Raw genomic sequence first — 13,199 nt, 5'->3', positions numbered from 1 at the left:
GACCCAGAGCAGGAGACTGGGAGGGAAGAGCCTCAGAATCGTACTGTTTCCAGCAACCCTCCTTCTCATTTTTTTTTTTTTTTGCGTGTGTTTCTAATCTCAGGACATTTTCTGGTCTCTGGCCTCTTCATAGCCATTGCTCCAAATTCCTTAAAATAGCAATCTTTCCTCTTTCTTTGGTGTTCAGAAGTGTGAAGCAGAGAGTTCTAAAGGCATTCAAGTCACCACCATAAATATTGAGTGATTTTAGAAAGATATATAATACTCCTAAATGATGACATTTTTCCGGAAGATCGGTAAAACATTGCTTAGTGATATGTGGCCGGGCAGTTGTTTCTGTGCTGCAAACCTGAGGGACAGTATCGAGCTAGCACAGTATTTTAGGGGTGTTACTGGCCATATGTTTTGTTTTTCATCTGCCAAAAATGCAGCTAAAGAGGCTGGTCACACAGAAAATTGGTCTGCTTTATAGCAGATCTGGCTGGGAAAGGCTCTGGGATTTTTGATTTGCCATCAGAACAAAAGGCTGGTGTGGGACATGGTGTGCGGGGAGGTGGGTGAGGGGAAGAAGCCCAGCGTCCGAGAACTGGGAGACGGCATCTGAGAATGGTTCCGAGCATTTAAAACAGTTATCTGGGGGGAGGAGTGGCTGGATTTATTCCCAAAGACTGTTCTGTACATTAACTAAACTTGTGATTTTATTTTTTTAAAGGGGAAGATTGATTGATTGATTTTTTAAAAATTTTCTTTTATATTGGAGTAGAGTTGATTTACAATGTCTTCTTAGTTTCAGGTGTACAGTTAAGTGATTCAGTTATACATATACATACACCTATTCTTCTTCAGATTGTTTTCCCATATAGGTTATTACAGAATATTGAGTAGAGCTCCCTGTGCTATACAGTTGGTCCTTGTGGATTATCTATTTTATATATAGTACTTTGTATATGTTAATCCCAAACTCTTAATTTATCCCCCCTCCTGCCCCAAGTTTCCCCTTTTGTAATTTTAATCACTGATAGAAAACAAAACAATGAAAAAACGTACACATACAAAGCTAGGAAACACCCAGCCGGGCAGGCCTTCTCTCTGGATCCCCAGAGGCCTTCGCAGGTGAGCGTGGGTTTGGGAAGGAGGTGGACAGGCTCGCTGCAGCTGATTGTCCAGCTCAGCAGCCACTGGAACTCCGTTGTGATAGGTGAGCTGGTTAAAATCATGCATGTGTCTGGCTTCCGGGGCTAAGTATAAAAAGGCTAGGAGAGGAGGGACAGTCTTCTGGCTGCACCGATGGAGATGAAAAGGAAAGAATGTTTCCTCCCGTCCACAGAGCGCTGGCAGGGCGTGCGTTCCTCATCACAGCCTCTCAAGACTGCGCCCAGCACAGCACATCTGGAAAAGCTGCTCCGGGGCAGGTTACACCACTCACGACCTCACATGGACCTTCGGAAACAGCCTTCTGGAAACCAGGAGCCTTGGAGCTGACGTGCGCATTGTTGAAAGGTTCTGATCAGTGGCAGAGGCGTCCAGAATTAAGGATGGTGTTTATAAAACCACAGTTATATGGAGCGTCTCCAGGCTTTCTTGCGGTGAGTTATCTGCTTTTGCGATTTGGTAACCAGCTCTTCCACTGACATGGTGGCCCCTGCGTAGACAGGACTCACCCTACGAAACCATCATCCAGAACGAATCCAGGAGGGAACTTGTCAGGAGTAAATGATGTCATACCCCCCAGATGGGAAAAATGATCTTCCGGGAAAGCCACGTAGCACAAGCTTCCCAAATCGTAAAGGTCTCCCGGTGTACATCCTGAATTCAAATATCAGTGCAGTTAGAGTTGCTGTATGCAACTTTGCTCCTCACTGATTATTTTATGCTCTCCAACAGAGTGATTTGCCAAAGGGAAAAACTGCGTCATTGTAACGACCCACTTCCCCGGAGTATGAAATAACACAAAAGTGCATGTTCTTCGATTACGTGGAACTGCTTGGGGAGTCCAGCTGAGTCTCCAGAGCAGGACCAGAAATGGAGGGGAGGAGGGCGGTGAGGAGGGGTCTCTGAGGATGTGCCTTAAAATGTCTCCTTTGTCAAAGATGATCGCCAACTTCTAACTGTGCAAACAAACAAGTATATCCACATTGGCCTACCCAAAATTGGAATGAATTACCAAAAGAGAAAAAAAAAGTTCTATCGTGAGCTTTTTGCGTGGTAGAAATGTGGATGATCGTTTTCTTTTCTTCTTTTCTGCTTTTTCCAAACTTTCCTTAAAGAATACAGAGTCCTTTTACAATTAAAAAAAACACCCTATATTAAAAAATCAAATTATTCTAGCACTCAAGACCTGGAAATACATTTCTTATCGTGACCTTGTGCCTTTTAAATATTGAATGAGTTAACACATATAAAATGCTTGCAATCATGCTCAATGATTTTAGCAACTATTGTTATTGTGATTATTATTATACGTAAATGACATGTAACTCATATCCATAATGGTTAAAAAAATAAATAAAATGTCTCAGGAGTCCTGGCTTAAGATTGTCCAATAACAAATGACTTACTAAAAATCTTACATGTAAATGTAGAAATATCAGCCATCAAGATTTTTCCACCAGTTCCCTTCAGTGATGGTTCTACCACACTTTCCAGTGCCGGGCTTGAATCTGCCCCGGGCCACCCAGAGACTAGCACTGAACCTATGATGTCTATGACCAGTTAGTCCATACTTTCCCCAAGTTAATTTGCTTTAACTAGACATTAATAACAATAATAATCGAAGGGGTTCATCCCTTCCATAAGAATCAAGGCAGTGAACTGAAGTGTGATATTGTCTAACTCTTTGAGGCCCGGGGCTGCTTTGTGGTCTCATGTAAATTGTGTATCTACTTCCTATTTCAAAGGTATGAGGAGAAAGAAGGTCATCCTACCTCTTACATCCTATAATCTGGTGAACACAGGATTAGTTCTTACCATAGAAATTGATAATTGTAGAATTAAATACAGTTCCCAGGAAAATCAAACCCCTACACACATCAAAGGTTCACAGAAGTTTTTCTACAGTTTAGCTGCATAGCACATGAGTTTTCTGAATCTCCATTCAGCTGTTTCAAATGCTGGCTTTAAAGGGTCCCCTGAGTCCTATAGCACACCCGTGATTATAAAAATATTTAAAGCCACAGAAAGAATATATAGCTGTGCAGACACATGTGTTGATTTACTGTGTACCGTGGTTTGACGCACACTGGAAGGTGAGGTTTCAGGCTGACAAAAGCCTCAAAGCAGCAGGCTTTAATCCATGTATTACGGTACCAGCCCCAGAAAGGGAGCAGGGCCTAAAACAAGACCATAATATAGGGTTTCTGAAAACTCCCCTACATAAGCAGGAGACAACATAAAAAGTTACATGACTATTTATGTGACATGAAGTCGTATTCATAGTGATATGACCACATAAATAGTACTGTGAATTTTTGGAATATGGAAATTAAAGAAAAATATTTCAAACCTAAACCATATATTATGAAAAATAACAAATCTCCCCAAATGTCATTATAAAAAAAGATGAGGTGGGAAAAGGGACAAGTTTCTAGAAATATCTATGAATTTTCTTTCTTGATGAAAATTTCATTTTCTTAAAATAGCTCAAGATTTGCACTTCCTGTCTCTTTGTCTGGAATGTTCTGAGCTCAGATCTCCCCAGATCAGACCCCTCTTCTCCTCAGAGCAGTCTAGTTTTTCCCTGTACCACCCTGGACTTTCCTCTTTAAGAGGCAACCAGCAGGAACCTCTTCCTACATGATTGCAAGGTAACCCCAGTGCCTTTTTCAAATCAGTTTTCTTCCAATAAGAAGACATTGAGGTCCATGAGGACAGAGATAAGGACAAAGAGAAAGACAGGAGAAGCTGTATGATGTTTGAATTAATTTATAATAACCTAAGAACAGCACTACAGACATACAAGGTACATGGTACGTGTGTGGGTTATGAGTCAACAAATTAATGAAGTTATAAAATAAATGAATGAACATGTTCAGCTGATATGAAATACAAGGATTGCATTGTGGGGAGTCCCTAATAGGTTTTTCTTATGAAAAATCAATCATGAATGGCCAAAATAGAATATGTACAGAATAGATACTAAAGATCTATTTGATGAGATATAACTGTGTCTTTAACATTCCTATCACCATATTTAAAACCTTCAGAAAGCTTGAATTTGTAAACACTGATTACAAATTGATATTATACGTATTTACTGGCAGTGTTCAAAAAGTGTAGCAGGTTAATTACTGATACATTACACAGAGTTCGATATTTTCATTACGAGTATAATATCTGGTTGGCTATAAGTGAGAGCAGTATAAAATCAATCCACTGTTAACTATTTGTGAACTAGTGCGCTTAAAGATTTGAATATCTGGCTATGCTATACAAAGACTGAGAAGTGATTTTGAAACATTAAAAAAAAGTTTTCTTTCCCACATCCATTGCCGGATTGTTAAAGTTTGTGGAGAAGAGGTTATCAATTGTCACATGTATTTAAACCAGTTTATACCATTTTTCCTTATTATTATAAGTAGATTACTTAATAAAATATCATGTGAATCAAAGTTACTGTTTCTATGAAAAATAAGTTGAATTTTTAAAAAAGACTCAATAAAGTTGAGAAGAAATTGCTGATAACTGAAGTATGGACAGGAAAGCTACTCATTTTTGGAAAAAAAAATCTTTAAAGTACAAGATTCTGCACTTAAATTGCTCCAGAAATTTTCTCATTCTCTTTCCACTTGAAAGTAATGTATAGAAGAAAACATAAAGGATGAACTGGGGTGTGGTCCATGCAAAACAAACAAACAAAAACCGTTGATGAATCTAACCTCAAAAAGGGTCTTGGCCTCATTGGTGAGTGTAGGCTTATAAGGTTTGGTTAAAATAAAGAAATTTAAGTTACATGATACTTTTAATGATTTGCCTTGTCAGTGTCTCTGATAAGAGGACTTCAACTGGACTTCAACAGAAATAGACAATCAAAAAATATTTGAGCATGTCTTCTCATGAATAAATATGCAAAGTTTTTTTTTGTTTGTTTGTTAACTAGATCAGGAAAGAATAATTTACCAGAGCTTTTATATTTTATGCTACTCAGTTATTAAGGCTAACCATTTGTTCAAGCTGTTTTACTTTAACAAAGCCTCCGATGATAAAGATGAAAAAAAATGAATTGGAACAAGTTTCTTGAAAAAAATCCAATTGACATCCAATTACCTTATTAGCTTGACTGTATACTAACTGGCAAGGGCAATACCTTCAAAATTCTGAGGAAAGAAAATTTGAACCTAAAATTCCAGTAAAAGCAGTGATTAAGCATGAGAGTAAAAAAGAAAAAAAAAAAAAAAAACTCCCCAGTTATAAAAGGCTGGGAATGTTTCCTTTATCTAGAAAAGTCAGTCTGGGAAAACCCCTCCCAAAACTGGATGTGGAGGGGTAGAGGAAAGTTGGATAGCAGGTAAACACCTCCATTTCCTCATCTTTCATTACAGGGGGGACCAGATAAAATCCACAGATCAGCACTTTATACACTTTTGAACTATTTGGTATTGTAATCATGTCTATGCATTATGTGTATAAAAATATTTCATTTTATTAAAAAAGCGCTTCATAGTATAGTAATATCTTCAAGTCATATGGTGCCTTATGGTTTACAAAGAAATTACACCTACACTGTAAAACTTTCTTCTAGCTTTTCCTAATCCGTCATTCCAAGAGCTGAATAAAGCAGAAAAAACAGTAAGATTGTTCATAAGAGAACTACAAACTTTAGGACCCTATTTTAAAATGTCTCTTTAAGGAAATACTGTTTTGAAAATGTGTGTAAAGACATTTAAAATTCTTCAACTTTATATTTCAATTTACTAACAATTTTAAAGCCAACTTTAAGAAAAAGAACACTTTTAAAATTATGAAAGCTTAATTAGGCACCAAAGTCAATCTTTATTTAGGATTAGAAATCACAAAAATTTACAGATATAGGGACTTCCCTGGTGGCGCAGTGGTTGAGAATCTGCCTGCCAATGCAGGGGACACGGGTTCGATCTCTGGTCTGGGAAGATCCCACATGCCTCGGAGCAACTAAGCCCGTGCACCACAACTACTGAGCCCGCACACCACAACTGCTGAAGCCCGCACACCTAGAGCCTGTGCTCCACAACAAGAGAAGCCACCGCAATGTGAAGCCCACGCACCGCAACAAAGAGTAACCCTTGCTGCTCGCTGAAACTAGAGAAAGCCCGCACACAGCAACGAAGACCCAACACAGCCAAAAAAAAAAAAAAAAAAAAAAAAAGGATAGGCTTTTTGATGAAACAATTTAAAAAATTTACAGATTTATAAAAGCTTGCAAATAACACAGAATCCAAAATATGCACTAAAATTACATCGCATTTTACTAATCAGCTGCCTAGTTCTTTTTTCCTACTTTTTACCTACTTAACTTTGATAGTCTCTTCACTGACAATAAATTTGTGATACCGTTTTCTATGAAAAGAATAGAAAGATACGTCTTTCCTCTATGTGATGGTTTAAAATTTGTTGTTATTGATAGTTTAGAGAAATTTCTTTCAGGTTCACAACTTGTTATTGATATTTTAATACAAATTACTAGATTTGTTATCAAATTTGGGAAACCTCTATCAAGTTTCTGCTATATATGAGCTGGAGGATTTGGAAGACTTTTTTGTTGATCAGCTTCTGGCTTCGCAAAGTTAAAACTTTGTTTCTTTTCCACTGTTGGACATGGATCCTCATTTCGCAGGGCTTGAAGACTATATAGCTTTGAGTTCCATTTTTAAGAATATATAATTATGAATACAAAATTAGGTACAGGGCCTGAGAAAGGGCCTATGCAAATGCAGAACTCAAAGATTAAGTTTTATTAACTTCATGGTAAATGCACCTTGCTGTCCTATCCAAATATCATTTGCTGGACCTGTATTAGCAACCAGAAGTAAGTGTATTTCTAGAAGCCCTCTTGACAGTGGGACAGTTCACAATAACTTAACTTTTCTTGGAAGTGACTGTGAGCTACATAAACATATCCCACTAATCCCAAAATAAACATATCCTCAATTCAAATTCCCTTTGTGCAAATCTCCAAAATGCCTATGGCTACTCCATCACCTGATAAGCCTGACATCTGATATGAGGATGTGTCAGAGAGAAAGTAGGAATGGAAAGAGAAAACAGTCTTAATTGGTAGTACATACACTTTTTTTTTTTGGTTGTTGCACATTTTACAAATATGATCATATGAACCCAGGTCTTGGGCTCCTCCGAGAGTTTTAGAAGAGGTCCATGCAAGTGAGGGGCCAAGAATTTAAGTGTCATTAACTTAACAGTAAATCTGCTTTTATTGAGGACATTAACAAGACATTTAAAAAGTTCTTAACATAGCTCTATTATTAGAGGTTCTTACCATAGCTCTATTATTAGTGTCTATTTCTACATATATCTACTAAATTTTGATTGAATGTTAGACATTGTGTATAAAAATTGTTGAGACTGAATAAAATCATCTTCCTTTGGAGAGAGTTCACAGGATCCTCCTCTGGGTAGAAAATCAGGGAAGGTTATTCTAATAGTTAGGGGTTTCGGTGGAAACGTTGGGATTTTTAGTAGGACTCTTCCTCTCTGGCAGGCTCTGAATAGCTATCTTTTCAGAATCCTGAAACTGCTTAAAATTCCCATTTGGTGTTAAGCAGCTTTCTGCTTAGCTTCTTAGCTCTTTGCCTTGTGAAGGCTAAGAATTCAGCAAATGAATGGGGCTGAAGAGGAAGTGATTCTTCTCTGAGTATACTTTTTTGCATAGCTCTGACTCTTAGAGTCATAGTAATGTTTCACATTCCACCTCCCCGCAATAAATAAATAAATAAACAAATACATTATTATTAACCAGGATAAAGGAGAAACCCCAAATGGGATACAAACAGTAACTTATGAACCCAATGGATTATAAATGAAAAAGTAAACCACAGTGAATGGGATGGAGAAGAAAAGAACTAATGTAAATAACTTTGCAATATAATATTTTGACTTTATAATGTTGGGCTAAAGATAAAAAGAACTTCACAAAAACACCCCAGTTAGTAAATTTGCTTCTCCCAAGGGTATTAGTTAGAAACTCTGTAACTACTCTGTGCATCCTAGGTTTGAGCAAATAAGTATATATATTGCAGGTGATGGGAACGAGGTTTTCATCATCCAGCTTTCCTCATCTACAGAAAGAAAGAGAGAGAGAAGTGAGAGAAAAAGTTACAAATAAGGAAATAGGAAGACAAAAATGAAATGTCTGGTTTTTGATTTGGAATTCGAGGTATGAACTTGTGGTTTAAAATATATACAGCTAGATAACAGAGAGATCAACTCGACGCTTTGTGACAACCTAAAGGGGTGGGATAGGGACGGTGGGAGGGAGGCTCAAGAGGGAGGGGATATGGGGATATACGTATACATATAGCTGATTCACTTTGTTGTACAGCAGAAACCAACACGACATTGTAAAGCAATTATACCCCACTAAAGATGTGAAAAAAAGATAATAGATGTTTAACTATAAAAAATATATATATATAGCTAGATAGATATAGAAACAAATATAGATGTGTACATATATGTATATGTGTGTTAGTACATACACATGTATTTCCTAGCTGTGTCTGCTGAGAAGGCTCAGGAGAAATTACAGCTCACAGCAATGAACTTACAAAGCCCAGATATTGTTTTCTAAATACCGTTTGCAATAAAATGTGCCACGGCTTGGAAAAGTGGCGGAATCCAGAGGTGGGGCAGGGAAAATGCCACATGAGCCTGGGACATCTTGTGGATCTGGAAAATAATAAAGATCTTGAAAAATGGTGGCAACATGCCAGTAGGGCACAGGAACTAACATGAAAAAACTCCCAATGGCTAAAGCTAGAATAATTTGAGCAACAAAATAAAAAATGATGTATTAGATTATAACCCATAGAATAAAATAAATATTGATTAGTCTATGCTGATATAAAAATGAATAAATGGGAGAGAAGTGACAAATCTTCCCTACAGAATAATTCAAATTAATAAATGTAGAAGAAATGAGGAAAATACAAAATCACCAATAGGTGAAACCCACAGTGTTAATTAATGTGGGGAGGACCCACTGATAGATGCTGAACTCAGTGGGCAACAGTTGTAAAAAAACCCAAAATATTTGCAGATACTCCAAGGCTCTTCCCAAGGTACTGACCAGCTACAAAGGAGAAATTGTCATTTTACAGTTGAAAAATATGGTAGACAGCACCTTATACAATGATAAAGGTTAACACCCCAGGTAATAAGAGATTCTGGCATGATATTCCCCCTGAAAAGATGCACTGAGAAGGACACTACATCACTTCTGCAGTATTCTTGCCCCAAATCATAACCTCACTCTAATCATAAGCAAACACCAGACAAATGAAATCAAGAGACATTCAACAAATGAACTGACCAGGTCTCATCAAATGAATCAATGGCATGAAAGACAAAGAAAGTCTGGGGAAGCATCATCAAGGGAAGTTGTTTAGGGAGAAACAGCAAATAAACACAATGTGGATTCCTGGACTGGAATCTGGAACAGAAAATGGGCATCGGGGGAAATCTGTATAAGATACATATTTTAGTTAATAGGTCTACACCACTGTTAGTTTCCTGGTTTTGACAACAGCATAATGCTTAAATAAGTTGCTCATGTTGGAGCAGTCCTTTTCAACCAAGGACGATCTTTCCCCCAGGGGACAATTAGCCATGTCTGTGGACATTTTAATTCTCACGACTGGCATCTAGTGGGTAGAGGCCATGGAAGCTGCTGCAGAGGCTGGGGTCAGGGTATATGGGAACTCTCCACACTATTTTTTCCACTTTTCTGTGAGTCTAAATTATTTAAAAATTAAAAGTTAATGTTTAAAAAACCCAGAATTTAGTAAATGCCTTGAGGGGAAATCCTCCAGATGTTGGGCATTTTACTCTGAATCTTCCTTGGAAGTACCAGGGTCCAATTATTCTCTCTCCAGCATTGTGAGATGACCCAGTAAGACTGTGAGTTTTCTGCTGGATTCTCTGAATTTTAGCTGCAGCTTCTGCTTGGATTCTCAGCCCCCTGCTTGACACCAATAATTGGTATATGCAGCTTTCACTTCTTTCACTGAGGATCTCTCCTCCCCAGGGTCTTGGCCCCTCAAGTCCTAGTAGCCTTGGTAAGTCCTATAAGCATTAAAAAAAATTAATCCAGATTTCCTATTTGTTCCCAGTGGGATCATTGGTCTTCCACAAGCTACTCAATCACAGCTGAAGTAGACCTCCCACCGTCATCTTATTTAACAGCTTTTTTGAGGTATAACTTATACACCATAAAATTCACTTTTTTAAGTACACAAATCAACAACTTTTGTATATTTACCTAATTATGAAACTATCACCATGATCCAGCTTTAAAATATTTCTTCACCCCAGTAAATTTTTTCATGCCCTTTTACAGTTACTCTCCATTTCTGCGTCAGCCCCAGAACACCATTAATTTACTTTCAGTCTCTATAGATTTGCCTTTTCTAGACTTTTCACAAAAATGCAATCATACGATAAGTGGTCTTTTGTGACTGGGTTCTTTCACTTAGCATGTTTTTGAGGTTCACCCATGCTGCCGTGTGGAACAGTATGCTGTTTCTTTTTATTTCCAAACAGTGTTTGTTGTATAGATATATGACATTCTGTTTATCCATTCATCAGTTGGTGGATGTTTGGATTGCTTCCACTGTTTGGTTATGAATAATAATGCTGTTATGAACACTTGTGTACAAGTCTTTGTGTGAACATATGTTTTCATTTTCCTTGAGTAGATACCTGAGAATGGGATTACTGTGTCATACGATAAATTGATGTCAAACTTTTTTGGAGACTGCTGAACTGTCTTCCAAAGTGGCTGTACCATTTTACATTTACACCAGCAATGCATAAATGTACTGATTTCTCCATATTCTCACCAAAATTTAGTGTTGTCTGACATTTTGATTATAGCAATCCTAGTGAGTGTGAAGTGGTATCTTATTGTAGTTAGAATTTATATTTACCTAATGATTAATAGTATTAAACATCTTTTCATCAGTACTTATTGACCATTTTGTATATCTTCTTTGGGGCAAATTTTATTTGAATATTTTGCCTATTTTCAACTGGGCTATTTATCTTCACAGTATTGAGTTGTAAGAGTTCTTTATATACTTGGGATACAAATCTTTTTTAGGACGTATAATTTGAAAATATTTTCTCCCAATCTGTGTGTTGCCTTTTTACTTTATTAATGGTATATTTTGAAATGAAAAGGTTTTAATTTTTATTAAGTTCAATTTATCAGCTTTCTCTTTTATCATTTATGCTTTTGGTGTTTTATCTAAGAATTCTTAGCCTAACCCAATGTCACAAAGATTTACTTATATTTTTCAAAAAAATTTATATCCTTAGGTCTTACATTTAGGTCTTCATCCATTTTGAATTAATTTTTGTGTATGGTGTGAGGGAAGGGTATAGCTAAATCAGTTTTTTCCCCCAGGTAGATATCCAATAGTCCCAGTACCATTTATTGAAAGGTCCATCATTTCCTCCATTGGATTGCCTCCACTGACTTTTCAAGTTGGATTTTCACTTTCATTTTATTTTCTAATTTGATGTCCCTTGCATAAAAAGGACATCTACTGATTTTTATTTTAACTTGTATTCAGTCACTTTGCTGAGCCATTTAATTTGATTCCTTTTTTTTAACATATAGTAAAAATCATCAGCAACAAATGATAATTTCATGTATTCCTTCCCAATGATTTTCTTCTGAATATGTTTTTATTGCATTGATTTGGAATTCCAAAGTGATATTAAAAAATGAATTTAGTTATTCTTATCATATTCTTACCTTCACTGGAATACTTCAAGTGTTTCATCATTTGGTATAAAATGTTTGCTGTGAGTTTTGGAAGATATATTCCCCAGCCTGTTTGAAAACTTTCTGTCTTAATTTATGATACATTATTAAAAAACAGGAACAGCTGTTAAATTCTATTCAGTCTCTCTCTGTCTCTCTCTCTTATTTTTTTTTGTGTCTGATGAAATGCTTATGTGAAATTCCTTTTTTTAATAATTAATGTACTAAATCATGTTAACAGACTTCTTAGATTTGAATTGTAGTGTGGAATAAACCCACGTCTTCATAGTGTGTTATCCTCTTTTATTTTGTTGGATTCACTATACTTAGAATTTCTTTAACCTACATCAGTAAGTGAGGGAAAACTATATTTTTCAGTTTTTCCTATGTTTATCTGGTTTTGTTTTTAGATTTAGCTTCACAAATTTGTCTGGGAAGTTCTCCATAGTTTTCTATGGTATAAGATAGTTTAACTGATGGAAAGAATTATGTGTCTCTTGAAAGCCAATAAATAATTCTGTGCCTGAAAACTTTTTATGGTAGAAATGAGAAGCTTTTAAATTCCTTTAAAAATTGTTAGTATAATAGTTTTTTTTTGTTTGTTTTGTTTTTTTGTTTTTTTACCATCTCTTCCCTTGGTGGATAATTTTAGTAACATGTTTCCTTAAAAATAATCTATTTTGTTTGTTCTGTATGCGCAAATGATTGGCATGGTGCTGTGCATACTTTATTTTGTTATGATTTTAAAAATTATCTTTATTTGTTAACTTTCCTCTTTTTCCATTTCTGTTGTTGGTAATGTATTTTTATATTCTCTATTTTATTGTCTATTTTATTAGTCCTTTCAGAAAACTTCTGTTCTGCTTTCCACTAATTTCTGGTACTAATTATCTCCACTGTCTAACGCATAGTACTTGCTCCAAAGAAGTTCGTTGAAAAGCATGTTTTCAAAATGCAGAAAATAGTAGAAGCAGAAAAGCAGAAAAAGAGACTCTATATTTCTCGGACATTAATCCCTAAGTTACTTTCATGTCTGATCTTTTAATAAACAGTCAATTTTTTCCTTTTACTGAGTAGAGTGTATTTTTACAATAAAAAAAAAAATGTTGCATCCATCTAGATGCTCTAATTGCCTTTGTTCTGAAAAATCCAGTGTCAGGTCATCGTTTACAAGTAGAGTTACTTGAAAAGCGTTCAGACTTCTGGATAAACTCCTGAGGAC

General features: G+C 36.3%; 1 protein-coding gene across 3 annotated transcripts in view; it reads left to right on the top strand.

The window, feature by feature from the left end:
* TSHZ1 (teashirt zinc finger homeobox 1) overlaps positions 1-5,395 on the top strand; it is a 213,705-nt gene extending 208,310 nt beyond the window's left edge. For 2 of the 3 annotated variants that reach the window (XR_014233956.1, XR_014233958.1), the window contains exon 3: positions 1,328-5,395. The gene's annotated coding sequence lies outside the window, so the exon portion shown is untranslated. The remainder of the gene's footprint in view (positions 1-1,327) is intronic. The other variant, XR_014233957.1, reaches the window with a different exon arrangement.
* The last annotated feature ends 7,804 nt before the right edge of the window (positions 5,396-13,199 follow it).

Source organism: Balaenoptera borealis (genome assembly GCF_965194805.1).
Source record: "Balaenoptera borealis genome assembly, chromosome: 14".
Taxonomy (NCBI): Eukaryota; Metazoa; Chordata; class Mammalia; order Artiodactyla; family Balaenopteridae; genus Balaenoptera; species Balaenoptera borealis.
Note: the sequence above shows the minus strand (reverse complement) of the source record. Positions and strands in the feature narration are given on the sequence as shown.